The 27,806-nt window shown below is 44.1% G+C and overlaps 2 long non-coding RNA genes across 3 annotated transcripts in view; one reads left to right on the top strand and one right to left on the bottom strand.

The window, feature by feature from the left end:
• Positions 1 to 72: 72 nt before the first annotated feature.
• LOC118164028 lies at positions 73 to 24,824 on the bottom strand. Its single transcript, XR_004749308.1, has 6 exons — positions 24,812 to 24,824; positions 22,294 to 22,296; positions 18,203 to 18,208; positions 15,168 to 15,172; positions 8,575 to 8,580; positions 73 to 208 (listed from the first exon to the last, which is right to left on the bottom strand). It is a non-coding gene; the product is annotated as an uncharacterized LOC118164028 (long non-coding RNA).
• LOC118164027 overlaps positions 5,003 to 27,806 on the top strand; it is a 36,942-nt gene continuing 14,138 nt past the window's right edge. Inside the window, exons 1-3 of one of the 2 annotated variants that reach the window (XR_004749307.1) lie at positions 5,011 to 5,313; positions 5,404 to 5,703; positions 27,184 to 27,470. This is a non-coding gene — a long non-coding RNA (uncharacterized LOC118164027). Of the gene's footprint in view, positions 5,704 to 27,183; positions 27,471 to 27,806 lie in introns of both variants that reach the window. The other variant, XR_004749306.1, reaches the window with a different exon arrangement.

Here is a 27,806-nt window from a genome sequence, read left to right as displayed (position 1 = left end):
GATTGCAGAGTAAAATCTGTACTTCCTGTTCACCATTATGCTGTGTTGCTTCTGGCATTTGTATGCTGGACGTTTCCTTTTGTGCACGTGGAAGCTTTACCTTCTGGGTGAGCCCTTCCATTCTGGACATTTGCAGACCTTAGATTTACAGTGGTGTTCATCATGCATGAAATAGTGAAATTTCAAATGTAGCTCACCAGCTCAGATACTTGATTCATCAGAAAAGCACATTGTAAGATTTTACTAGGTGTTAATGCAGCCTTGGACAGCTAGCGAGGAGTTCATTGACCATGTAATCCCCAAATTTTAAGCCATACTGAGATTACGAAATGGCTTGGAATGAAGCTGTGCTCTCATAGTTGTGTGTTTTTTCTGGTCCTGAGTAAAGTGCTCTGCTGACCCACCTGCTTCAGAAGTTTGTCATTTTATTGGTTCTTTCATCTTACTGCCTTCCCTTTCCAAAGGTACACAGATGGCAAATGGGAATATTGAGTGTTGACTGCGTCCATGTCCAGTGGCATTGATGTCTTTAGGGATTTATTTTGCCATGATTTAAATTGTTGGGAACTGTGATATCAATGTAGAGAGCAAGATCTGTGAATTACTAGGCTTTTGAAGTATTTTGCATGGGAATGATACAGGATTATTGCAGATGAGAGAATGCTGTGTATCATATTCCTTTCTCCCCTCTAGCAATACCCTTTTATTCCTTTTGAAGAGTTTTGCCTGGCATCCAACAAAGTTTACTGTGTAAACAGTGTAACAACTTCAGTATAGACTTGTAAGTCAGACTGTGCTACCTAGTGATTTAATTCCAAGACCATCCATACTAATTTGAATATGCATAATGCTGTGCAGAAAAAGAGATGTTTCCTGCATAGAAATTTACAACTGAAAAGGAAAATAGGAAAATAAGATTAGGTAGGGTAGGTGAGGCCAATCTGATTACGTGCTGAATTCTGAGATTGATGCACATGTTATGTGTGAAGGATATTTTTAAGTAAAATGTTTTTGTACATGCATGTGAGTGAAATATGTAACTTTGCTTGTGTTTATATGGAACAAAATTGCTGGGAAATTTCTCTTTTTTTCTTCCTTGCTCTCCTGGGGAGAGTTTCTTTGTAATTTTAAGAAAATAAATTCTAGGAAATAAGAATTCTAGAGGTTTTGTGTGGATTTTGTTTTGTTTGCTTTAAAGCATGGCATAACGAATGCAAAGTCTTGGAGTTTGGTCAACCCTAGCATGGAATTGGAATAGACCTTTTGCAGACTCCAATGTGCTACTGAGAAGATACTGGTGTTAATATCACAACTAGGCAGACAAGGTATTATTCCAGGATGGGGCGAGAGAAATGGGAAGTCTTATTTTTCATGGGTGCCACTGCTAGTGAGCCCCAGAAGAGACAGTGGTACCACGGTGCTAGTGTTGGTATCCATCTTGCATAAACAACTTGATATTACAGAAAAACCTGCTACTTACATTACCAGACTATGTAGAAGTCTACTTGTTCTACATTTTTTTAAAAATAAGTGATTTAGACTGCAGTGCCTGAAGAAGGTATTTTTTCCCCTCTGCTCTGCCTGCTGCAGTAGAGCTGAGGAACGATGTTTCAGATCCAGGTCTGTTACCTGGCTGGGTGGGAGGGAGCAATAACAGTACTACTGCCCCTCTCCCCTTTCCCTGAAAGTGTAGTCTGTCCACATAGCTGCTCTCCTCTGAAGTATGCAGTACTGAACTACTTTACCTGTCCCCAGGGAGCCTGGGGTGTGCTTTGCATTTCCCTGACAGCGCCTGGGGGGAAGAAGACAGTAATCACCAGTTCCTATTGCACCCTGTGGTTTAAAGCATGAGCCTCCTTGTGTCCCAGGTTTATGTCCCTCTACTCCAGTGACTTGAATGTCCCCGTGCTGCATCACCTGTGTCCTGGAGCCAGTGGGCTCTTAGTGATCCTCTGAGCCATGGAAGATGTTCTCAGCTATGTCCCTACAGACAGCTGGGGGGCTTTCACTTTTTCCCTTTCAAGTGTTGGCTGTGTTCCCCTGTTCTGCTGCCTGGCAATTTGGGGCTAGGCACTGCAGCTGTGAAGAGGACACCTCAGCCTGTGGCCAGGCCCTGCAGCTGGCTCCATGTCAGGCTGTGCTGCTGCAGCTGTGAGCCCACCAGCTTCTGTGAGGCAGAGCAAGTGATGGCTGAGAAGGTCTCAGCAGGGCACCTGCAGAGCTGTCTTGTGCCTGTGACTTTTGCCCCCTGCCCAGCTGTGATGTGCTGGGGCCGGTGGTCCGGGGGCTCGTGGCCACATGGTGGTGCTGGCCGCACGCTGCGCAGGGGGCAGCCAGCAGCTGCAGAAGCATCCTCTCCCCTCCCCAAAAAATCCCCCAAACCCCAAGCCATGTTGCTTTTCACAGCGTCTTTTATATCGGAGATTAGAATCGCCTCTGTTTGTTGCTATGGAAACGATCGAGTGAAAGAAAACGACCTCATTATGATTTATGATGAAATCTCCTTTGGGGTGGGCTCGCTGCCCTGATGCCCTTGCTGTAGGGAGAGTGGGGCAAGGGGACACCCAGCCCCAGTGTGGGGATTTGGAGGGGTGAGGGAGTGGTTGCCCCCTTTGCACCCACCCTCTGCGGTTTGTGGAGCTCTTGGGCTCTTCTTTCCTCTTGGGCTCAGTAGGTCAGAAACAGCCCCTGCTGCCAGAGCAGTCCCTTCCCTTGGAAATCAGCCTGTGAATGGTGTCTGTGTCGCTTCTGTGCCAAGGCCGTGCGTGCCTTTGCTTTGGGAAGGTCACTGCAATAGGAACAAGGCCCTGTCAGTGAGCTGGACATGTGGCTTGGATGCTGTGAGGGGTCTCTTTTTGCTTCTGGTGTCTGGCAGGGCCCTGGTGTTCCTTCTGGGTGCTTTTCCCTCAAATCTCGGCTGCTGCCCCTCAGCCCAAACTGCTCCCAGAGCTGTCTCTCACCCTCATCTTTGTGTCCCATACAAATGTCCCTGAGCTGCTCACCTGGGCCTCCCCTGATCACTCTGGGTGGAGGAAAGGACATTGCAACGTGGATATGCTTTGAGAGAAGGATGCTGACTAGAAAGGCTGTGGTTGTGGTGAGCCTTTGGGGAGGAGACCCTCTACCCTCTTGTTAATAATAGCATTATATGGCCCCCATGGCTAATCTGTCCCTTTGCCTATGGAGTCCATCTGACTGGGAGGCAAGGGAGGTGTGGGATACTGAGCTGTGCGGAGACTGAATTTTTGTCATGTGCTGAGCTAATCAGGGCTGTTATTAGCATTGAGCATGTGCTGATGGACCTCTGAGAGGCTGCGGAGGTTGGTGAGAAATGAGCAGCTACCTCCAGGATATGCTGTACGTGCTGGTGGCTCCTCTCAGCTGCTCCAGCCTGTTGCAGCTGGACAAACTGGTGGCCCAGCATGGCAGCATGTGGCTTCCAGCTCCAGCACAAAGCTGCGCCATCCCAGGTGCCTCCAGGCTGCAGGACAGAGAGAGGCAGGACTTGCAGAGACGAGCAGGCTGGAGCAGCTCTGTTGTGGCCTGTGGTCTCCCGTTTTGGCAAAGCTCATTGGGAAAGATCTGCTAAACAGAAGACAAGGCCTTCTGACTGCCACTGCACCTCCTTCTCCTCTTCAGTAAGCAGTAGGGCACATTTCATAATTAAAGGTCTGTTTTTTCCATTGGGTTGTACTCAGGAAAATGTCTCCACGAAGCTGCCACTCTTCCAGCGTCCCTCAGGGAGCACAGGGCTGTGGGCAGAATTGGCCAAATGCAGTCCTTGGGCAATGAAAGGTTTCAGCACGCGAGGAGAGGAGCATGCACACCATGTGCACACTGGGTGGGAGCCTGTGTGTGACCGTGTGCTGCCACGCTTCCCCAGAGCTGGTGCTTGGTAAGCAGTAACCCTGTTAAAGATTTGCAAATTGAAGAAGCCTAGCGTTTCTGGGCTTCAGTTTCAGAGCAGTGTGAAAAAGGCTGGAAATACTATAGTGTTTGCCAATACTAACACAAAGAAACAAATAGGAAAAGCAGACTTTTTATTTTTCCTTTCCTTTCCTTTATGTTATTTTCCAACCACGGAGCAGCCACAATATTGGTTTTGGCATTCCTGATCTTGCTGGAGGAAATCTAGTGTTCCTGGTAAGTGGGACGTGTCTGCTGCTGCTGCAGCTGCTTTGAAGAGAGCAGTGCTGAACATTTAGCAAAACCCTTTTTCATCTGCAAAGCCCAGTACTGAAAGGACTTAAATGAATGCAACCAGACCAGTTTAACACTCTCTGTCTTCCTGCATTGCCATTCTCTTGACTCTTGTAATACCATAATTTTGCTATTATTTAAGTCAATATAAACTCTTCCATTGTACAGCACCCCTGAATTTCTCTAGCAAAGAAAAGAAACAAGGAATCCAATTGCTGGTTACTCTTCATGACTAAAGAAAATAATGTGAAATAATTCCAACCTAAAAAGCTTGGTATCTGAAACCATCTTCTGAGACTTCCTTATAGCCCATAAAGAAACAAAAATGCAACTCGACTTCCCAGCATCATGGATGGTCACACTGAAAGTAAAGTAGTTGCATTTATAGTGTGCTATCTGAATTAAATTTATCTGTTCTGGCTGAGATGTCCCAGCTCTATTAACTATAGGTGCCCCATAATACAGAGCATTTTTAAACACACAGGTAGGATAAACCATAATGGTTTGTCTACTGAATTGATTTTATTGAGGAAAAGAGTGAGCAAAAGAGTGAGTTACATCTCTTTATATCCAAATCTTTCACTACAACTTCAAAGAAACTGGAGAAATTAAATGAATAAAAAGATGTTCTCCTTTAGGTATTCAGATCCACTAGCCTAAAGCTCAGAGACTTCCCTGCACTCATTTCCAATCTTTAAAAAATGAGCTTTGCACAACAGATCCGTGGGAGCTCCACAGCTCTCAGCAATGATTTCTTTCCCTCTTCTCGCTGTGCCTTGTGATGTTGTTGGCATTCTCAGTTTTGATAAGTTGTGCTCTTCTTGGTTTGAGTGCAAAAGGAATAGAATCCCCCTACAAAAGGCACTAACAGCCCGGTCCGCCCAAGTGGACCTGAGGCAACAGGGAATTAAAGATACCTGGCCTTGCAACTGCAGGCCAGAAAGAAGGATGCTTGTTGGCCTGGCACAGACCCTTAAGCATTGACCCTATTTACTGTATTTTATAAATTCTGCATGCGCCTGGCATCTGACAGTCTTAAGTAGTTTCAGAACCTATGGATACAGACTATGGTGCTGTTTATGGGAGTTTCTAGGATACTTTAATGAGACAGAGGTAATTTTGCAGAGTCATGATGCAAGTAGATTTGTACCCGTGAGTGCCAGTGTGGGACTGTGAACAAGCTGAAGTTTCTTTTTTTGAAAGCCAGATGGAAGAGACAGTGACAGTCAGCACAGAAAATCTGTGAGCAGCCTCAATCGGAGGGAAAGCATCAGCTCTTGGAGTGCCTATTGAAAATTCGTACAATGGTGAAGGACCTAAAAGTGAAAAGAAAGGCAGTGAAGAGAGAAAGATGAGACAAATTCTTCTAGGAACTGTAAAAGTTAAAAATGACAAGTTTTGATTTCTCCTTCCCCCTTGACCTGAATCCAGCTGCGTCTCTGAGATTTCAGTGGTTCAAAGTGACCTAAGAAAGTGAAGAGAAGGAGAGAGCAATCTATGTAGGTATGTATTTGACAAATGCTGATACAGTTAGTATTTGTGTATGTATTTATCTATGAGGAGATGTACCTACCAGATATATATATGTGGCTTTGCAGTTACCATAATATCATTTACAGCTCCTAAAGGATTCTGAATACTTCCTAAGCACGTTGGCTTTGTGGGATGTGTGACCACAAGGGTTTTGGGTGCTTGAGATAACCGTGTGGTGCTCCTCGTCTTTTATCTAGCAATCCAGATAAGCACACACAATTTTAGGTATATGAACAACAGGGTGTGGCTCTGCTCTGATTTGTGTGTGTAACTCAATGCTTTTCTGGATAAGAGCTGTACAGCAGAGTAATAAGCAAAATTTTAAAAAAGCTCATTGTGCTAAATTTAGATCAGGATCTGCAGTTCATCTCTCTGGACTCCTGACGCCTCTAGCTAACTGGCATGATTGGGCTGCTCCAGGAATGATTTTTATGTTCCACCAATCTGACAGCACCCGTCATTTTCATATACACAAGTGTCCATACCACTAAATCACCTCTGCCATTAGTGCTAATTGGTTCCCTTGCTGTACCCTCGGAGAAATGTGAAAAGCCTGGATGGAAGCTGAAGCTTCCATCTTCCCGCCAAACGGCATTGCTGCATGTTCCTGGGACAGCCCGTGAGTATACAGCAACTTCTGCCTACATGTTATGTGCCCAGGTTTTGCTACAGAGAGGCTCTCAAAATCTAGGGCTGTTACCCTTGTCGTGTTCTGTCAGGACTGAGCTTGCCCACAGAAAAGTTAATACAAAGCTTGCTAGCCACTAGCAATGATATGCTTTCAGCCACATTTTTTTTTATTTTTATTTTATTTGTTTATTTATTTTTTGTTAATGGATGGTCATATGTGCAGCCTGGTGCTCTGGGAAGGATCTGGTCCATGGTAGAAAGGAGAGGCAGAACTGGGACATGAGGGGAGTGGGAGCACAGGTGGGTGATGGCATGAAGCCTGACTTTTTTACAAAACACACACCCCTCATTTACGACGTGGCATGCTTTCTTGTATGTCATATCTCATGATGGATAGGACAAAGTTAATAAGTTCTTGGCATACTGAACAGAACTCACACAAGAGTAACTCTTTTTACAAAAAAATCTGTTTCAACTTGTTTCTGAGAAATCCAAAATTATCCCTGAAATTCTCTGGTTTACAAGTAGAAATTAAGTGTGCAGTCCTGAAACAGATCTTCATTTCTGAGTGATAATTTTTTTAAGACCACATAAAAATGCACCCTGTGTCTTGCAAAGATATATTTCTATAATTTTCCATAAGGAACAATGGGCTTCCTACCTTACTAAGGAGAAGAGAGAGAGGGAGAATGGGAGAGACAGAGCCGCCATCTATAGTGCATGCTTCAGAAGTGGGTTCCACTATTTTAGTTTCCTTGTTAGAATTTATATAACCAGAAAACCTTGAAATCTGCTTCTGAGAAGGGAGAAATGGAGCGGGCTGTGGAGAATGGAAGTGTCAAGATTTTGCTCCAAGGAAACTGAAGGAGGAAAACCAGAGAGTCCTATGACAGGAAAATAGCATTTATTGTCTTCTGTTACTTTTGATGCCACCCCACCAAATACAGTGGAGTGCCTGAGGGAAACGGGAGTAACCAGAAGGCACAGAAATCATTAGACATAATTTCAAAACCTGTCCTTAATTGAAGCTATTTATATTCCCTCTTTATCTTGTAAGTTTTAGGCCCTGAGGGTCTTCCTATCCTTTCCCTCTCAATGAGCGTGGGTGAATTGTGGCATCCTTTCTGCTCTTCTCGATCTTCTTTAAGGTCTCTGCTTGGTTGCCAAGTGAGATGCACGTAGATTTTCTATCTGCCAAAACACAGCATCATTATTCCATACTTTGCTCTAAATCTTATGCGTTAATCTCCTTCAGCTTTGCAGGTTTTGTTTGCATAAATAAGCGAACTCCTACCAAAAGAATCTGGGATGGCAGCTCTGAAGATTTTAATCCTCTTGTCATCCACAGAACAAAAATAACACAGCAGCAATGCGCCTGGGATGACTGCTGTGCTGGCTAACACCAGGGACTGAACTGGGGAACTTCCACAGCTTAAAAGCATGACCCTTTTTATAGCCTGAACTGGGGGCACGAGGTCTGTAAGCGACCTGTAAGCTCTAGGGTCTGGACATGAAATGGAAGCTATGGATCACAGGCTGCCTTCTCAGCTGCATGAGTTTCCTCCAAGAACAAGCTCTTTCCAAGCGTCTGGGCTTTACGGCCTTGCAAATCCCATGCAAGTCACCACCTAGGTGATGGCAGTCATCTTACTGGCCATATCAGAAACCGTGATTCAGTCCCGAACTAGAGGAAAAATAATCCTTAGATCATGTTATTCTTTTAGATTCTCTGGAGATGCTCCTGGCAAATTCTGTGGGCTTGTTCTGCAGTAATATTTCTGTTGTGGTTACCAGGTTAATTTTTCCTCTGGCTCTCCCACATCTCATGCTTTTGGCCTTTAATTTACAGTCTTTTAATCAACTGGGTAGTCCTCCTCCTTCCATGCCCTGGCTGGAATCCCCCATGCAGTAACAGAGCCATCCTGCAACGGGTCTAGCTCATAGCTCCACAGAAATACAGAGCTGGTAGTGTTGCAGAAAGGTCCTGTAGCCCATTGTCTTGTCTCAGGCAGGATCACCCACATGCAAATCACTCCGTGCCCCAGCTGTGTCCTCCTCCCCACACCTGTAAAGCTGTCAGGTTACTGAAGGTCCCTCGGTCTCTTGGGAAGCTCAGGACCACCCCACAAGATTCACATCTCCAAGAAACACAGACCTTGTCCTCAGCCCATGGCCAAGGGTTTTGGCTATCCTAAAAATGACGCTGGTTACCAGACCCTTCTTATGCTGGAAGGAAAAGATGCCAGTGACACACATCTCAGCCCAGATATGTGTGAGTTGTCGTGCTTATCATTACCATTGTTCATTTGCTGCAAAGCAGGTGTTAGCTCAGAAAAAAACATAAAAGCTGCATTCTGTATTGTTTGTTCCTCGTTAAAATGATCTGGGCCCCTGTGGGCATGTGTTGTCTTAATATTCTGGTGCTGAGAAGTGCCACATTTTCATAATGAAAGCTGTTGCAGGAAAGCAATTCCAACTTCAGATAAAAGGAGAAGATTACACTTGCCACTCGAGTTATGGTATTAGAACAACTGATTTTATTTGTTTTCATTTCATTTTCCCTGTCAGCTGCTGCTGAACCTCTGTGTAGCGTTCTTCAGAGATGTTAATTGTATTTTGTGTGTCTGGATCCCCCTAAGAAATGACAAATGTTTTCACTCACAAATTAGATGTCTCTTTTCATTTAAACACCAACAAGGAAAGCTAATTTAAGAATGGCTGTGCTGTTGTTGCAGCAAGAGCCCTGATGTATGATAGAAGCTGATATACAGAGTTAGGGACCTGGAGCAGCAAACTCTGCGTTGGGAATGTAGATCGATGAGATACTCATTTAATTTTTCCCTTAGCTGGTTCACAAGTGAAAAAAAAAAAAAAAAAAAGAAAGGAAAAAAGTCACATGCTTGCAGTTGGGCACAGGAATAAAGTAATTGTACTTCAGGAGTACAGTCATGTAGTTTATGTCCAGTGCTGAAGCAGACACAGCACCCTTTGGACAAAGTTCCTGGGGACATCTGTGTGTATTTTGCCTGAAGAAAGACAGAAGGCTGTTTTTCTTAGTCATGAATGAATGTGAAAGAGGAAAGAGCTGGTAAATAATGTGCAAATAGACGGGGAGAATATTGAATATAGCATGGGATATTGGGAATATATTGCTAGTACTACAACCAGCTGAGTTGCTGAAAGGAAAGGGAAAGTGACCAGAACAAACCCTGCTCTTCTGGCAGAGGCATCACTAGAAATTCCCCAGACAGGAAAATCATGCTACAGATCCACCTGAGTGTAGTCATTTAGCTCTGAGAACTCAAGCCCAAGTCTGACCGTCATGTCTGACAGCAACATGGACAGGTATTTCAAGAACAGATCCCCTCCCCGTGGTAGCTAGGGGCAAGTAGAGATGCAACACAGATGCTCAGAAGCTGTTAATAATTCTCTGCTACAGATACAGTGAAAGGATAATTGCAATGGATATTTCACCAGCTCATCTTGAGACCTTTGTGGAGAACAGTGACTTCATGATTAGAGTTACCCCCTTGGCTAGAACACTTACACTTGTATGGTTCACATTTCCTGCACTTTGTCTGTGCTTTGTGCATGGTGGGCAAGTCAATGCAAAACAACGTGTTTCATTAGGTTTCCAGCTACCACTGGGCAGAGTCAAAAATCTGACAACAATCACCCCTCTGGCTCCATGGCTTATTTGGATTGGTGAAATTATAATATTTCTATGAGTGCTGAGGGTTCAGGGACCTCTAGAGAAAAACAATACAAAACAAAACCCACAAAAATGATAAGTTGTGTTATTTCTTCATTCAGTCACAATGCCTCACATAGGCTTGGGTACTTGGAGGTCTTTGGAAGACATGAATTGGTTATAACTGATAGACCCCATATCCTTGCTTTACAGACAGCAAAAGAAGTCGGACTGCCAAGACCCCACAGAAATCACCCCGGAGAAGAAAAAATACAGGCACCACATGCATCCTCCTTTCAGGCAGTTCCTCCTTCCTGCCTTCTGATTCTGTGTGGCCAGATTGTGTACGGAAAAAGAGCGTGTGGACATGAGGGAGGCAGTGGAATCTCCCCTTTCTTTGCAGATCAGCATCCCACATGTTTCAGAGTTCTCCTCCCATGTGTTCAAGGGCTGTTGCTTTTCATTCTCAGTTTTTCCACGCTGGTATGGATGTTCTCTGAGCAGAGGCAGCTTTACAGCATTTAGCCAGCCGACACTTTCTGATAGGCTTTGTGCTCCCTGTGAAAAGTGCAACAGCCCTTGACCAGAATCAGTCACTGCGTTCATCAGCAAATGCTTGAAGGTGACTCCAAAATGCATGTCCTATCCACATTTTTCTTGCTTCGGTGCTCAAGAGAAAAGAAGTCATCCCGTAGTTACTGCAGCAGGACTGCCAGCTGCTATGGATCCTGTCAGGCTGTGGCCTCAGCTTATCCATTATGGAACAGGCTTTCTTATCTGTAGGCTTGCCAAACAAGTTTCTAACTTCATACCTTTATCTTTTCCTGTGGATCCAATAACTTGTCAAATGGGAAATTCAAAAGAATTTAAAGCAACCGTGGCCACCCCTTTTTGATTTGTGCCAAGTGTAGCACAGACACTTGTGGAGAACGCGGCCTGCTAGTATGGCAACCAGCACCTCATGCCAGCCCTCACCAGCCAGCAGCTGTGGGGACAGCCTCACCCCACCACAAAGACCAGGCTCCCTGTGTGGTGCAGCTGTGTGTTCAGCTGATGATATGATAGAGTCACTAAGAGCATCATTATTTATTTTCTTATGCCAGCAGGCAACAGGTAGGGCTGGAGGAAAGCTAATTCTCAGGGGAGACCTCTTTGACTGCCTGCAGCACCTTGGGCGGGCCTCCTCAGACACTGAATGCACACAGCATCTCCCAGCACAGCCTATCTACCTACCGTAAGCTGGAGTCTGGAAATTTTACCTGTGCTAAGAAGCATCTTCCTCCAGAAGTGGCCCCACTGCAGTCCAAGGAGCAAGTTCCTACCCGAGTAAGGAAGGCAACAGCTGGTCCTTAAGAGCTGGGAGATAAAAGTGTAGTAAGCAAGCTGATTAGAGCTTATCTGCATAAAAATGGAAATGAGTCAGAGAGGGGAGTACCATACTGGAGTGCAAATGCAAGCAATTAGCTCAAAGCCATTACTGTAATGGCTAGAAATATTTTTTTTTTCTTTTAATTATCATTACTGAAATGCATTAGCAATATCTTTTTAAAAAATGTAAATATACACAGTACAATGGCATCTCTCTGCCGGAGCATAAAGTAACCCCTTTTCAGTGGTACGTGCAGAGGAGCCTGTGCAGGCTCTTAACCATCAGACACAGCAGAGTACAGAAGAATATGAATGACGGCATTACCAGGGAGCACTGGAGGAAGACAGCTGTGATTGTGTACCGACACAAATATTTACTCAAATGGAAAGCTGAACTTTCAGAAAAATTTCTAGAAACAGCTGTCCCGCAGTTCCTACCTTGACCTGTTCTGATGCCTCTCTTCCCCAGAGAAGTGCTTTTCTCTCCATCCCCAGCAGGTCCTTTGGAGGATCTGTGGCTAAGGCAAGGGACACAAGGGTCTCATCTTAGGGTATGGAAGCATTGGAGACTTTCAGGGTCCAAGTTATGTGGGGAGTGGGTGTCAAGTGCAATGGAGGTCATCTACCAGTTTCTGTGTATTCTTGGGCAGCCTTGGTTTTTTGTTTGAAATGATTTTTACATAACTATTTCTCCACTTGATCTAATTAACATTGCTGAAGCATTTGTGAATAAGTGATTGAAACAGATGCTCAAGGAATTCAAATCCTTTTCCATGAAAATCATAGAAATCATCTCCATTGTATTTCTTTGAGGAACATTGTAATTTCAGTCTGAGGTAACAGCACGAAGCCTTACCCACAGGAAACCAAACTTAAGCACGCACAAGTGGTTCTCAGGTATCATTCAGTGATAATCAGTCCCCTGAGGGAGACACACTGCCCTGGTGTAAAGCAGGCCAGTAAGCCTTGTAACTTAATCCAGCAAGCATGTTTTTCCAGTGCTGACAGAGCCTAAGACATATAGGAGAAATGTTCTTTGGTGAGTCTGGAAAGTCTCCATGCTTTCTGAGTCCTGAGCATCACTTCCTAAATTGTAAATCTGGGACCTAATCTTTGCCTTCCTTGGTAAATATTTGCATTTAAAGGATTTTAATCTTGACTTTTAGGCCATACTCTGCCTTTGAGAATGTGCTCGGGGTTCTTGCTGAACACAGCAGAATTTGGCACGGTCAGGATGGAAATGGCTGTAAGCCAAATCCCTGAAGCAGGGGAATTCACTGAACACCATGCTAGTGGAAGTATCTGGTGTATGTGTAACTTATATCTGCCTCCGGAGGCTTTGCTGAGCCTGAACCCGGCCCACAGGTGCCATGGAAGACTTTGCCTCCTGGAAAAGGATGCATCGTATTTTATATGTGTTTTTCTGGATTCAATGAGGTGACAAATGTAAGCCTGTTTTTTATTACCGTGTGGCTGCTGTATTTCTCACAACTGCTTATCGAGGGATGTCTGACAGAGACAGAAAGCCCTCGTTTGTGTGTTCTGTAATGTGTATGCAAGGCCATTCTCCATAATTCTTTCAGAGAAATGTCTGAAGACCTCAGCCCTACCAGCTCAGCCTAGCACTCATTTCTCTGCTTCCGTCCCCCAAAAGGTCATGGGGCAGGGCAGCCAGGTGCTTGTTGCTTCCCTCAGGCCTTTGGTTCACATGCTGAATTTTAGATGTGCAAGCAACACCTCCCTCCCCCCAGCTTGTGGTTCATTTCATGGTTGTGTCCATTTCCACCTGCCTCACATCACAGATGAGCAGAAGGCCTTGGGGCAGCTATGGTAGGTGGACAAAGCCAGTCCATGCCATGAGGCATCTTACATTTACATCTCTTATATATATATATATATATATATATATATGTTTAGCAGGAGGTAGAGAAGGACAAAGCTACCTCTGGTAGCTTTGTCAGGCACACATACACTCGGTGCCATTTCTGGGCTCAAGAAACAGGGGCTGATTTCTGTGATGGGACTGCAGTGTTGGCACCAAAGAGCTTGTGGCTGGAGATGAATTTCAGGGTGACTTTTTCAGGATGACTTTTCTGAGGTGCCTTAAAGCAGGAAGAGCAGAGCATCTGCAGGAAGGGATCTCCCATGAAAAGTTCTTCTAGGCCTTTGGCAGGTGTTCAGCTGCCCTGCTCTATTTAAATGAGATCAGGAATCTTTGCCAGATGCAGGAACATAGCTCAGCTCATTACATGCACCACAGACCTTCAGAAAAAAATGTTGACACCCACTTTAACTGGAGAACCTTGTAGGAGAGGGTCTGGAAAGGCTTCACAAGTCAGTATGTGGACTGCTTCTGGAGCAGGAAGCAACGGGGTGAAACAAGCCCAGCAGGATGCAGTTCATTTCAGCTCAGGATGGACATCAGTTACTGACACAGCCCATTAGTGGAGCTGTTTGTTATACCGACTTAATCGAGTTTTCAGAAAGAAAGGGGGAAGAATAATCAATATTCCGAGTTCATTTTAAAGCGATAAATAACCACAGGTCTCTCTCCTGCCTCATTTATAGTACCACTCTTGACTGGGAGAGCGAGAGGCGCTGTGCTCGGCTGTTTGGCCAGCAGGAACAGGCACTGCGGTGTGAGTGCTTTTCCTGCCTCCAGGCATGGAAAGAACTCCTGCATCCCGTGGGTGATGCATGGAGCCGCTGCAACATCTTTCTTTGACCTCAGCTTTCACATTCATCATTACTCCTAGCTGCATGCTGCTTTTTCTGCTGTGGACATTTTAGCATAGCAGGCCCAGTCTATGGCCATGGAAATAATTTCCTCTACTCATTATGTTTAAAGGAAGCCTCTGAACCAGAAACTCCAATAGCTGGTGCAGGGACTGTGAAGGCAATAAGTTAAAACACCTACTTGTCAGCGTGCTCCTTGCCTCAAAGCTTGGGTCATTTTTCGCTTTGCAGCACAGAGACTGCACGCATCCTGAGATGCCACGGTCACCCTGTGAGGGCAAGCACAAACCCCCCGGGGTTGGTCCCCCCCAAGCCCAGAGCCACGGATGTGAATCTGTCCAGATCGGTCCCAGCATGTGGGCTGACTGAGTGTGTAGTGCAGAGATCAGAGAGCATTCCCTCTACGTAGCATGAACTGCAGCATAGGAAACATGACTGCATCGGTCAAACATGGGGTATTTCCTTTCACTGTGCTTCAACAGTGCTTCCATTTCACTGCTATCAGCTTTCATCAGGTTTTCTCATGAGGTTTCCATAGTTCTTCAGATATCATGGGATCGGCTGGGAAATCATATGATTAATAAAAAAACAAACAAAAACACTAAAAGATTGTTTTTTTTTTTTTTTTTTTTTATTTTAAAGATTTTTTTTGTTTTTAATTCTGTTTTATCTCACTGCAAACACGAGGAGAAGAAATGTCTTGAAAAATAAAAAGAAAGCTGAAGACCTAGGTGGTAGGCCTTTAAGACATACTGTAAATATTGCAGAAATGATGGTGAGCTCACAGCAGTTTGTGAGAAAATCTGTCTATTTAAAATACAGCCTCTTAGTGCAGGGCCATAATTTAGTCTTGTGCACGTAGAAATATGATGTAAATGCTTAACAAATTATAGACATAATAATAACAATTAATAATAGATGAAACCTGAGGAAAGATGAATCACTGCATTAGAGAACAGAGTGAAATTCTTCTTTGGTTTCCTGTCAAGGATCCCGTGCTGACAATCACATGTGCTAGAGCAGCATATGCTAGAAAAAGGCTCTGAGACAGGGCTTGGTCATGCAGATTTGCAAGCTGTGCGATGGGATCTCTGTTGCAGGACAGTCTCAGAGCTTGCTGAACCAGGAGGCAAGGGCCAACCTTGCAGGGCAGGGCTGGGCATGGTGTGGTGGTGGGATGGCCCCTTCCAAGGGATTCATTCCTTCCCTTTCCATAGGAAGATGAACAGGATCCATGTGAACTTTTAATCAGCCTTATGTGATGCCTGTATACCTTCCTCCTCCCAGTGGCTCTGGGGAAGAGCCAGCACATCCGGATGCCTGTGTATAAGCAGATCTTGCATGCTGGCATCAGGGTGCATTTACCATCAGAGAGAGTTTATTATCTGTGTGGGAGCCTACAGCCCACCGGGGGCTGTGTACCTAACATAGATCTTCCCCTTACTCCCATCTTGATGTGAACTCAGCATTCTCTGGTCCCAGAGGGAGTAACACATCATGCAGGTGCTGAGCACAAAGAACACATCTTGGCTTTGCCAGCAAAGCAGAAATCCCAGCTAAACAGCTAGAAAGTCTGCCCAGGGCACACCTGAAGGCAGAAAAATGCAAAGATGTGTAGAAACATTGGATGTATGTTAGCATCACCCTTTCCACTTTTAGCATGCTTTTGGAGACACATTTCTGCTAGGTTGTTCACTCTGAACCAAACAGATCTGTACTTTGGGGACTGATTTTCAGTTAGGGAAAAGGTTCTTCTTGCTATCTTGGAAATGTAGAGGAGCCATAAATTAACAGTAGGTTGCATTTTTGACTATCTGAAGTCCTCTTCACATTGCCAAAGTGATGGCCTGAGTTTAAAAATGAGTTTTAAACCTAATTTGCAAATTGTTGTTCTTCTCTTAACCTCTGCCATCTTCCCTGCTTATCTTCAGCATATGAGATTTTGAGAGCTGGCTCCATCCTTCCTCATTGTTTGGAAACTGCTCAGCACTCATGGCAGGCTGCTATGAGCATGTGATAAATAAGCACAGCACAATGGGTTGCAGCTTGGGCTTCAAATTGGTTTGAAGAGACAGTGGGAACATTGCCCAAGTTGGGGCTTGCTATCCTTCAAGTGGACAGGACTTTTAATGAGAAATTACAAATACAACAGGTATTGGAGAATATTTCTAAGCTGGCCAGTGATGCAGTGCGATTTTCTCACTTCCCCTCTCTTCTGTTTCCTGATGAAACTCTTATATTTTTTCCCATTAGAAAAATCTCTGTTATTACATAATGTCTCTCATATTTTTTCCCCATTAGAAAATTCTCTGTTATTATGTAATGTTTTCTTCTATTCCTCAATTCAGTCTGTATGCTGTATTTCAGCCATACAGAATTCTTTAAGTATTTCAACTGTTCTTCCACCACATTTAGGAAGAAAGCTCTTTTCCATCAATTTTCAATTTGGTTTGCATAAAAATGGCTCTAAAGCCCTATTTTTTTTTTTTTTATATATATTTTTTTTCTTCATAAAGTGGAAAACTTTCTTATACCTTTGTTTCCATTCCACCTTTTCCTTCCTTATACCCAGGAGAATTTCTTTGCCTTCCCTCCCCTTGGGCAGACCTTTCCATTAAGATCTTCTCTGGACTCCACTGTTGCTCTGTTTTTGCACTGATACCCTCAGAGACTTTTAGCTGCAGGTGGTGAAATCAGTAATGGAAGGAATATCAAATGCACATCGCTATTACTAATGGTTACTGCGATTATTTAGGATGATGAAATACTGCTGTTGGCAGAACAAGAGCATCCAGCAGACCCTGTCTGTGGCCAAAGCTGCCCCTGCCACGCTTTGCACAGCCACAGGGCAAAATGGCAGCTATTGATCCCAGATGCAAAAAATCCCCGTTCATATGATGTGGTACAACACAGAGAGGGGTGACACCATGAAAAAGATGTGCTTGTTGTGGTTTCAGCATCGCAGGAATTGGAGACTCCCCTGTCTCCCGAAGGACATTTCTCCTCAGCTGAACCCTGGAGCAGAAGTGGCCTGCAGTGGACTGTAAGAAGAAAATCATCTGCATTTAAACATCAGCTGGATATATATATAAGTTTGCACCACACTCAGTGAGAACATCTGTCTCTGCCTACCACTGCTGTGCTTACCCTGCTCCCTGTTACTCAGGGCTTTTCATGCAACCTCTTTGTCAGCCCTTAACTGTACTTCAAGGAAGGGAGAGAAAGGGAAAAAAATCTAGGTTATTTCCATAGATGTATCTCCTTTCCCAGAATCTGAATGACAATCTAACAACAAAGTTTCTATTGTCAGCTGTTCCTGAGAAGGGATGAGGGAAAAATTTCTTGAGCTTTCCAATTACAAATGTAATGATCTCCGCAGAACAAAACGCAGAATCTGTCTGTAATCCAGACAGGTTGAAACAGAAGACGTAAAAGAGGAATAATAGAAAGGAGAGCATAACACACACAGAGAGAGATGCCACTGACATCTATCCCCCAATGATCCTCTGTCATTATTTGCTGAAAAACTCAATTTACTTGTTTGGGGATGAAAAAAAGAAAAACAAAACCACAACAGAAACAGAAAGAACTGTGCATATGGAGAAGTGGGATGTTCTTCCCCCCTCCTACCATCTCCAAGGTTTTGGGAAGGCTGACCCCTTTCACACAGCTGGACGTCCTTGTGGATATCCAATGAGATGTAATGTCTAATGACAGGGAGCAGCTGTCAAATTTTAATTTTATCAGAGTGTTATTATTGATTGTGTCAGTCCTTGGACCTGATTCCCACTTCAGCCATGCTAAAAGAAAAAATGAGACCTTTGCTCTGCAGTTCTTCTTGGGCTGTCAAAGGCTTGCTTTGAGCAGTCAGGTCGTGGACCATCCTTCCTGTTTATCTTGTTACAGGAGGCGTTTGCCCAAATCTGGAGGGAATATGATCAATTTTGGTAAAACTGGTTCAGTGCACAAGGTTGGAAGTTCCTGGTCTGGTTATCTATGGCATTTTGGGTCTCTTCTTTTTAAAACTCCAGTAAAATCAGAAACCTTTTCCTTTCCATTAATTTTGCTTTACCCTATTTTTTTTTCCCACTTCCTGAGGTCTTTAGTAACCAAGCATTTCAGGCTGTTTGACTTATCAGGCGCATTTGTAGATGATAAGCTGATGTTTAAGAAGAGCAGTTAGTGCAACCAGCAGAGACACCAGTAACAGCATGCTTTTGCTGGAGAGTTTTATGGATAAATGTTATCTACACTCTTTCCTGTGTTTGCTTTAACATTTCTTTTTTCTTTTGAGTCTTTTTTTTTTTTTTTAATTTATTTATTTATTTATTTTTCCTTCTAGAATCCCTCATAATGATGACTGCATGGAGGGGCTGTTCCCACCTCTACTGTATCAACTGCCTAGGGCAGCCCTACTAAAAGGCACTGAAAAAACTAGAGGAGTTTGGCTGGAGTGCTTAAATTTGATTCCCTTGACGTGCTGAAGGGCAGGACCCCTCCACCTGGCAGTGGTTAAAGGCTGTGGTAGTGCATGGGAGAGGACAAGGGCCCCAGGAACTAACCACGTAAAGCAGCAGGCAGTGTGCACTGGGGAGGAGAAAGTGAAAAGGTTGCTAATAGAAATGGATAAACAGATGCCAGGTGAAGCTGCTTGGACATCAGGCAGCTTTAGCATCACAGGGGTGAAATGCCTGCTTGACCTCTCCACCTCCTCGCATCCAAGGATCTTGCAGCACATGGGGGTTAAGGTTAAGAGCTAGAGGAAGTTAAAATGAACAGGAGCATTCCCTGCTTTACTTTTGAAGGAGAAACCTGAAATGAACTGAATACAGACTCAGGCATCCCAGAGCCAAGAGCCAGAGAGTAGAGGGTATTTCACAGAGCTCATTGTTGTATGGGTTTTCTGGTAGCATGGATGTTGTCTTGCTACTTTACGAACCCTGGGTGATGGTTTGAGTGTTGGCTCCAAGAAGTAAAACTTCCACGTGTGGATATGTCTAGTCTCAAGAAAGGGATGTTAGGGTTGCCATCAGGTACCGCAGTATCCTAGCTATTAAGGACTTCCCAGGGGTGGATAAATACTCTGGCACAAAGTAAATTGATTCCCTTTCCTCTGTCTGCACCTTCAATAACAGCCCGGTGTGGTGGCCTGTCCTGTGGTGGCTGGAAATGAATGGGCACTGCTTAGTTTGCTTCTCCTTCATGTCTACTCTCCCTTTGAAGATTTTTCCAGCCTGCTTCCTGAAATGTGGGGAATTACAGGTGTTTCTGTCCTTTCCTTTGTCTCACAGGGATGTGCTCTTTGTCCTTAAAGCCAGGTGGGGAGGGTGAATGAAGCCAATGATGGCATTTTACCAGAAAAAAAAAAAAAAAAAAAAAAAAAAAAAATGAATCTTATGGATTTTGTCACTTATTTTAGTTCAGGAATGCTTCTGACTCATGTTGACAAAACTGAAGAGAGTCTGTATTCCTACCAGCAAGACTTGCTGCTATAATTACTACTTCATGCCTATGCTGACCAGCCCCTGTCACTGCACATGAAGTCTTCAGATGTGTGGAGTGACAGCTTCTTTGGGCTTTAGCCAAAGGACTGGGAAGCACTTTTTCCCATGTGTTTTAGTTAAGCAGAAAAGAACAGCCTTTACACATGGCATGGCATGAAGATTGCCTAATGAGATCTATAAAAGCCAGGGTCTCTGCTCGAGTGTTTCAGATCTTGTCCTGGAATATGTGTAAATCTACACTAGAGCCCTACCAGTGGCTGTAATGTTGTACTTGCTGCTACTGATTTTAAACTAGCTACTGCAGAAACAGACAAGTCAGAAAAAATGGCAGTTTGCACCCACATTGAGCCTTTTGTCACCATGAGTACACTGCTAGCTGAGGAAGCTGGTTAAAAGCTTGCCCTGGTGAATCTGTGACCTAAAGGCAATAATTTAGAGAAGGGTCTAGATCACAGATCCTGGACCAGTCAGAGAATCACCTGATTGAGAGCCTGTAGTGCTCTGAAAGTTTGCTGAAGCAGACAAGTGGACATGAGCAGATGTAAGTCTTTGGACAGCTCTTTCACAGTGTCCTTCTGGAGCGTTGTCACTCTCCTTTGGAGACCACAGAAACCATCACGTCTTATGTCCAATTAAATATTAACCAAACAGCAGCTCTGTCAGTCCCCCAGAGCACTGGTGGTGTGTGGGTGCCAGGGCCCAGGAGTGGTGTGTGCAGATGGACGTGTAGGTTTGGCAGCAAGGAGTCGTCTGGGCTCACAACCTGAGTTGTTTTTTTTCTGCTTAGTTAGGGTTGGGTGCCCTCTAAATGGGTTAAAATCCTGTTTGCTGCATCTGAGACAAGTGCGGTCTAAATGCTCTGATCTCTAAGGTTGGGATTTTGGCTCCAAAACGTAGCCCTGGTTAAAATGCATAGATTTCTGGGCTTCCAGGCTGCTGCTGGGGATGAATTTGTTTCAGACTTTCTCCTGTACTGATGTGAGCTCAGTGCAGCCATGTTGTGCTGTGCCGGAGAACTGCAGAGGATTAATGGGAAGTGAAAGGGATTCAACCCTAAGGCCTGAGAAATTCTCCTCTAATGCCAGTTTTCCAGCTGAGCAGTCACTTGACTTTAGTGGAATTACCCCTGATTCACACCAGCGTACATAGAGGTCCTGGAAACAGACCAAACCCCTGTTTGACTTAGATAGCTGCTGATGTTTTAATTTTCCAGTACCAAGGGTGACTTAGGTGCTGATCCTATTTCCTCTCAAATCCCAGAACACAGGTCTGTGGAAATACAGTTTGGAATTCGGGCCCCATCTCTGCCAGTCGGTCCCGTCTAACTTCACCATTCATCTCGAAGAAAAGCATAAAAGCTGAACAGCCGGACTCTCCGAGGGAAACAAATGAAATTTGAAGAATGTGTTAGGTTTAAGATAAGAGATGTAGACTGCAACAATGAGAGGTTTACAAGCCCGGCTTGCTTTGTTAATAAGTTGAGAGAGGAGACATCAATTCTTTTAACGTGATTTCTGCCCTGGTAATGTTGCTTTAAGAAGCGTGAGGCACAGTGAGATACTGTAAGGTTTCATTCCTCTTGATGGGGTCTTTGCTGTAAGCGTTGTTATTCTGATCAGCTTTGACATCGTATAAAATAGCACTTATTCTCCAAGTAATCCGAGAAGCTCTTCAGAATTCATGAGGTTTAAGTCCAAATAATTACATTTATTGATCTCTACTATGTGAAGAAAATTTCCAATTTATTGCAGACTTGTTTGGTGTTAGACCTCAAATTAGGCCATGTCAGGATTTTCTCTTTTTCTGTCTCTATTTTTAATGCATTTTTTTTTTATTTGTGTGTGTGTGTGTGTGTGTCTGAGATTGTTCATTTGATAGCAAAAGCTGTCAAAAGTGTTGTCACTGAGCAGGGAAATTAAGGTGCTTGGTGCTGACAGCAAGCCCTGGGCCAGGGCAGCCCCTGCAGCGGTACAAGGGGAGGAAAAAGGGGTTTAGGTCCTGCAGTTTAAAGCCCCGAAGCTCTGCTCCCTATCTTGTTGCAGGAGGCTGGGTTCTGACTCTGATCCCTGGAGAACAAAACAGGGCTAGTGCTTCCTCCAGTCTGGTGGGGGTAAAGCCCAAGCCCTTGGAGATCCCCAAATGCATCCTCTGCCCAGAGGCTTCTTCTCTAGGAAAAGGAGGCCCCAGTTCCCTCTGGTGATACCAGAGCTAAAGGAGAATCACCAGTATGGCTTAGTGGTAGGTAGAAGATCCATCCATGCCATGTCCCCATCTGGATTAATTCCCAGTGGTACCAGACCTTCAGTAAACTACAAGTGGATTAAAAGTGGTCACAGGTAGTCCTCAGCCCCATGTGAGGGACAGGAAGACTCTGTCTGAAATGCAGATGTAGTCTGCTAGATTGCTAGATCACACAAGGTCTGTCTGCTTCTGTGATCTGGAGCGTCTGTCTCACCTGGTGAGGGATGGGGCCTGCTTAGGAAGGCAAACTGTAGATGGTTGGGAAAAGAATCATGCTGAACAGAGTTTGCTGGCTTGGAAGTTCAGAAGCCGAAGCTGATGACAACAAAAGCCATGACAAAAGTCACAGGGGTGTCTTAGGTGTGTATTAGGGGCGTCACAGGTGTCTACTGACTTGCTGGTGGCAGAAGCTCAGCTGGCTGCTCAGTGGCTCCCTTGCTGCTGGGCTCCACACCAAGGCTGTGGGCAGGAGGCTTGGCAAGCATTCCCCACGCTGGGGTTGATGTTCTGGCCTGGCCACAGCCATGGGAAGACCATCCCAGTGCCCTGGGGCCATGCAGATCTCCTGTTTTTGTCTTCAGCAGGGCAGCACGGTCTTTGCTGGGGCTGGAAGGCATTCAGCCAGACAGGAAAGGGATGCTTGTGCTGGGAATGAGGGGCTGTTGGCAACAGCTTAATAAACGATGCCTTTCCCCAAATAAGTCTTTAAATTTAGATCTCAGTTTGATAAGGCAGTCTTCACATACTCTTTCAGGGCACATGTATTATTTAAAAAAACATTTATAAAGGATTAATGCCCCACTGACACAAATCGTTATCATTTCCAGTGCCAAGAGCCAAGACAGTCCAGCTTATTCTAAGAAACCCTTTTCATCTGTGTGTTTATCTCCAAATCTGGCACTGGGAAAAGTGCTAGAATCACAATCTTTTGTTTATCTACGGGAGTCCTTTGTTTATCCAGTAAACAGGGACAACACAAGCAGCAGTAATGCCATCTCTGCCAGTGATCAGTCTATCCTTTATGTTTTGCATACTGTTAGTAAGTTTGTGCAGAGTATCTCAAAGCTTTTGATAAATTTATGCTTATTTCTGTCTTCTTTTGCCATGCAGGCTGGTTGCCTGTACCTCTGGTGTCTTGGGTAGGTATCTGTGAATTGTCAAATGCGTCTGCCTTTTGCAAAGCATTTGTGTATCTGCAGGAGTTAACAGCTGGAGGGCTGATGTGGATGGAGCTGTTATTAGTTTACTTTAGCTGATAGCTGTACAAGAGGGAGCACCAATGTCGACTTGCTCTTCTGCCCCACAGTGGGCTCCTGGTGGCTGTCCCCTCTATACTGATGGCTTCAAAGCTGTGGGGCAGCCATGGGTTTTGTTGTTCCTTTAGCTGGAGCAGGCAGCATTTCCAAGTAGGGCTCAGTTTTGGCATCCTTACTCTACAGAAAGGCTGGCCGAAGTCGGCAAGCTTTTGTGGGGAGAACTCACTGCTACCAGGAGAGGAGCAAGATGCTTGTATGGTGCCCTAAACGTTACTGCTCTTCTGGCACACTTCTGGAGGATGGACTCGTCAAAATCACCATCATCAGCTGTTCAGGGCCAGCAACAACCTTTCTGGGGAGCTGGGAGGGTGGTGGAGAGTGGGCACCCCTTCTTGCCCCATCTGAACACCCCTTGTGTAGCCCTATTTCACTGCCATTGGGGTGCACTGGGGGATCCTTCCCTGTGGGCTGCTTGGTGGTGCTATTCCCTGTATTGCTTTGTTAGCCAGAGGGGGAAAGCACAGCAGGGGGGGGCAGAGGGGATGAAAGGGAAGGTGTGCCTTTGGTGTCCCCCTCCCATGGGACAGCATCTGCACCTTGGGCAGGTGAGAGCCCTCAAGCAGCTTGCTGGGCTCCACCTCAGCTGCTGGCTGGACTCCTGGTGCTGGAGGAAGCCAGGAAGGTGGGGAGGTTTCTCCTTGCCATCAATATCACAGGAAGCAGCCAGTCATTAACAAGCAAGGTTTCACTGGCACCTAAGATCTTTGCAAATTATTGTTGTGCGCTGCTCCTCTCCTGCCCATTCCTTTCTCTGCGCGCCTTCCCGCCAGCCTTTGATTCAATAAATCAAAGCTTAGTGCCAAATCTTGTTAAATTCCAACTTCCCTGTTATTCCCTCTCTGACCTTTGGGAGATGAAAGTTTGGAAATGTGTTTAATAATGAGGGTTGAGATACGTGAATAAAAGACACGAGAAATGTAAACTAGGACAATGATCAAAGACGATGCATTAACTCTGATGAGGAACTATATTGTTGCTAATAGGGTGGCCAAACCAATACAGAACGATAGCAAAAAATATCTACCATGTTGCTGCCAGGAAGTCTCACCTGGGTTTCAAGGAGGCTGAGGGGAGCATGTCATGGAGAGGGACCTGTGACATCTGCACTTCTCATCCTTGGTGGCAGGGCTGGGTAATCTCAGCTCTTGAGGCAGATGAAAGGCTAGCAGGTAAAGAGATGGAGAGACGGTGAAAGATACCCAGTTAAGCTTTCATGAAAAATAGTGGAAGTATTACTTTTTTTTTTTTTTTTCTTAATTAAGAAAAAGTGAACAACATTATTTATTTTGAAATTCTTGTTTGACTGCCATCTTTGAAAATTAATGACACCAGGTTTTTATTTCTAACTGTTTGAAATTTCTCTTTCCTGTTCGTCTGCTCATTTCATTTCCATCATCCTTTTTTCTTCCCCCTCAGCAGAGTGAAGAGAAAATAATAGAGGAGTGAATTTAATCCTCCACTGAGGTCTACATCAGAAATGATGAAAGTGTATTTTTAAATTTATTATTTATTTATTTTCATGCACCAAAAAAGGGGAAAAAAAGTCAATTTCTTAGAGTTATCATTCAAAAATAGAAAAAAGAAATGTTGACTGACTCAAATACATGTGATGACAACTTTAAATGCTGGGTGTTAGGAAATGCCTGGGAATCTGCAGATGATGCCATGCCCAGAGGAGGTGCTGACATGGTGACACCAGGGTTTGCCCACATCCTGCTCAGGCAGTGTCCCCTTTGGCCTGGCTGCCCCATGGCCCTGGTCTTTAGACGTGTTTCTCCCTCATTGTAGAAGTCAATGGCCACTTTCTCTTTGCCTGAACTTTTTTGCACCTTCAGTGCCTAGAGTGGTCCACAAGCCCACCACTTGTCTCCTGTCGGTGCATGGTGCACACCACAAAACACCTCTCCAGCCCCCAAAGCACCCACTGCTTTGCAAAAAAGAACATAGCAATGGAAGAGACGGGCAGGGTTTTTGTCCTTTGTGATGGACTCACCCTTAACAAAGATTTCCCAGTTTGCAAATCCGGTCTTTTTAGCATCAAATTTAGTGTTCTGTTCTTGGTTTTGTTTGTTTTTGGTTTTTGTTCTGCTTTCTCCCATGGACATGTAGAGCAGCTGACCACTGAACTTTTTCTAAAAGTTTTCCTTTTTTTTTTTTTTTTTTTTTTTTTTTGGACCAAACAGTGCTGTGCCCTTCACCATCAACTTTGGTGCCACTTCCTTAGCCTTTGTCTTTATTGTTGCTGTCTTCTACATTTCATCTCCTAGTATATTCATGGTTGATGCACTGATCTGAATACAAGACACCAGGTCAGCCCTGCTGATGTGGAGTAGCACAGAAAAATTTCCTCGTGGTTTTGGAGACACCCAGTAAAAGCTGTAAAAATGAGACTGTGTTCATCTTGGCTTTATTTTTCACTGTAATTTCAAATAGATACCTTTAACTTGCCAGTTATTTCCTGTCTGAAGTCTCAGCATTTGTTTTCTTCTTTCCTAGTTTAATAATTTGTTGGAGGATTTATTGAATTATGGCTTGTTGATTACATACCATTTCTCCAATTTAATGAGATAATTTTGAATTCAAGTCCTGTTCTACAGATGTCCTCTTACCTTGGATTGATCTGCAGATTTTGTAATGTTGTCTTCTGTTACTCAAGTTACTGTAAAAACCTGGAACAGAGCCAGGACTATGACAGATTCTTCTGGGATTCACAAGAAATCTTACGCCAATAGTTCATCACTAGTATTTTTTTTTCCCTATCTAATTGCAGTTATAGGCAATTTCATGTAGGCCAGTGACTTCCACATCATGGTCTTTGAATTGCTGATGAGCTGCAAAGCCATAGCACATGCTCTGTACTTGATCCAAGGAAGCACTCCCCCTTCCTATTAAAAGTTTGATAGTAAATCCAGACAGTGTTTGCAAGAGAATTTATGACCAGTTATGATCAAGGACCCCAAAAGCCAAAGTACTGCAAAGCTAGGCTGTACTGACTTAATTTGCTCGTGGCCGTGTAGGACAATATTGAAAGCTGTGCTAAAACATATTTCTACCACTTCTTCCTTACCCACAAAGCTAGTTACCTTGTCAAAGAAGAAAATTAGTTTGCTCAGAAATGAACAACTGATTCAATGTTCATTTTGTTGAAATGAATAACTGAAATGATTTTTTTTCTTGATAAATTCATTATGTTGAGTTGTTTTCTTATCCACTTGTTTCCTTTGGGTTTTTATATATTGATCAGGTAATAGTCTGTTCTAGTATTTTTCCAGGGAGAGTTAACTAGTATGTGTTTTTCCATGTTTTCGTTTTTCCTTATTTTAAATAAAGATATTATAATTGCCCTTCTTGAATCTCCTGGGATCACTGCTATATCATGAATTTCAGGGATCGTTTCTGAATGGATCAGAGATTTCTGTAGCGAGTACCTTCGATGTTTGAGGGTGGATTTCAGAAGGCACTGATAATTTGACCATATCTCGTTTATCTCAAGATTTTGTTCTTTCTGTGCTCTGGCGTGTGTTTCTGTCTCCTTGTTGGAATTAATTTTTGAAGTATGTTATGAAGTCTGAAGCAGAGATGGATGAGGCTACTGCATCCTTCTCTATATCAGCCTCTGTTTCCACTTTGTCTGTATGTTCTCTTTTTTTCTGCCTCTGCTTATACCTTAGCACTTTTACTCGTGGTTTAATGTCCATTACTAATTGTAATTAATTCTATGTTTTATCCATTCAGATTTTTATGCCTCTATCATTCTTTCATGCTGGTCCTTAGCTATGTGGTCTAGTTTTCACTTTTGCTGTAATTTCTTTTTGATTTTCAGGTCCCTAAAGAGCTCTTGATGCAGCTATAATGGTCACTTATTCTGCTTTCTATCTTTCTAGCACAATAGGCTAGGTTACCATTGTGCTTTAACATGGTCTTTCTCAGTAACTGTCAATTTTCTTCCACTTCTCCATTGCAGAAATTCTCTTCTCAGGAGACCTCATCTGCTGTGTTGCTGAGTTTTTTGCAGTGTGGGAGGCAGAGCCCGCATTTCCTTTGGGCTCCTGCTAATTCTGCCTAGCTCCCAAGAAACAGAGGGTGCAAACATTACTGAATTATTTGCACCCAAATGACTTTCCAGCTGAGATTTTTAACTACCAGCTACCTGCTGACTGCAATCGTGCCTAGAAGAGCTGCTCCACCAGCACCTTCCTTCACTGTTTGAAACATGTCCCCAGAAAATTTGAACAACCTGGTGTGCTGCCTGTCTCTGTTCTACTCCTTTTCTAATGTTGCTAGTTACATTGCCAGACACAGTTCTGCCCTTTTACTGCATCTGTGAATTTCTAAATGCAAAAAGGCCACGCTTCAGGTTTTCCTCATTGAGATGGGGTGCAGCAGAATTCTATCTTTGTCTCATCCTTAGTTTTGTCTTTCTTGCACTTGAGGAAACTCATTTCCTTCCTTCCTTCCTTCCTTCCTTCCTTCCTTCCTTCCTTCCTTCCTTCCTTCCTTCCTTCCTTCCTTCCTTCCTTCCTTCCTTCCTTCCTTCCTTCCTTCCTTCCTTCCTGCCTTCCTGCCTTCCTGCCTTCCTGCCTTCCT

The sequence above is a fragment of the Oxyura jamaicensis genome, chromosome 3 (genome assembly GCF_011077185.1).
Source record: "Oxyura jamaicensis isolate SHBP4307 breed ruddy duck chromosome 3, BPBGC_Ojam_1.0, whole genome shotgun sequence".
Classification (NCBI taxonomy): Eukaryota; Metazoa; Chordata; class Aves; order Anseriformes; family Anatidae; genus Oxyura; species Oxyura jamaicensis.
The sequence above is the reverse complement of the archived record's forward strand: the minus strand, read 5'-3'. Positions and strand labels throughout refer to the sequence as shown.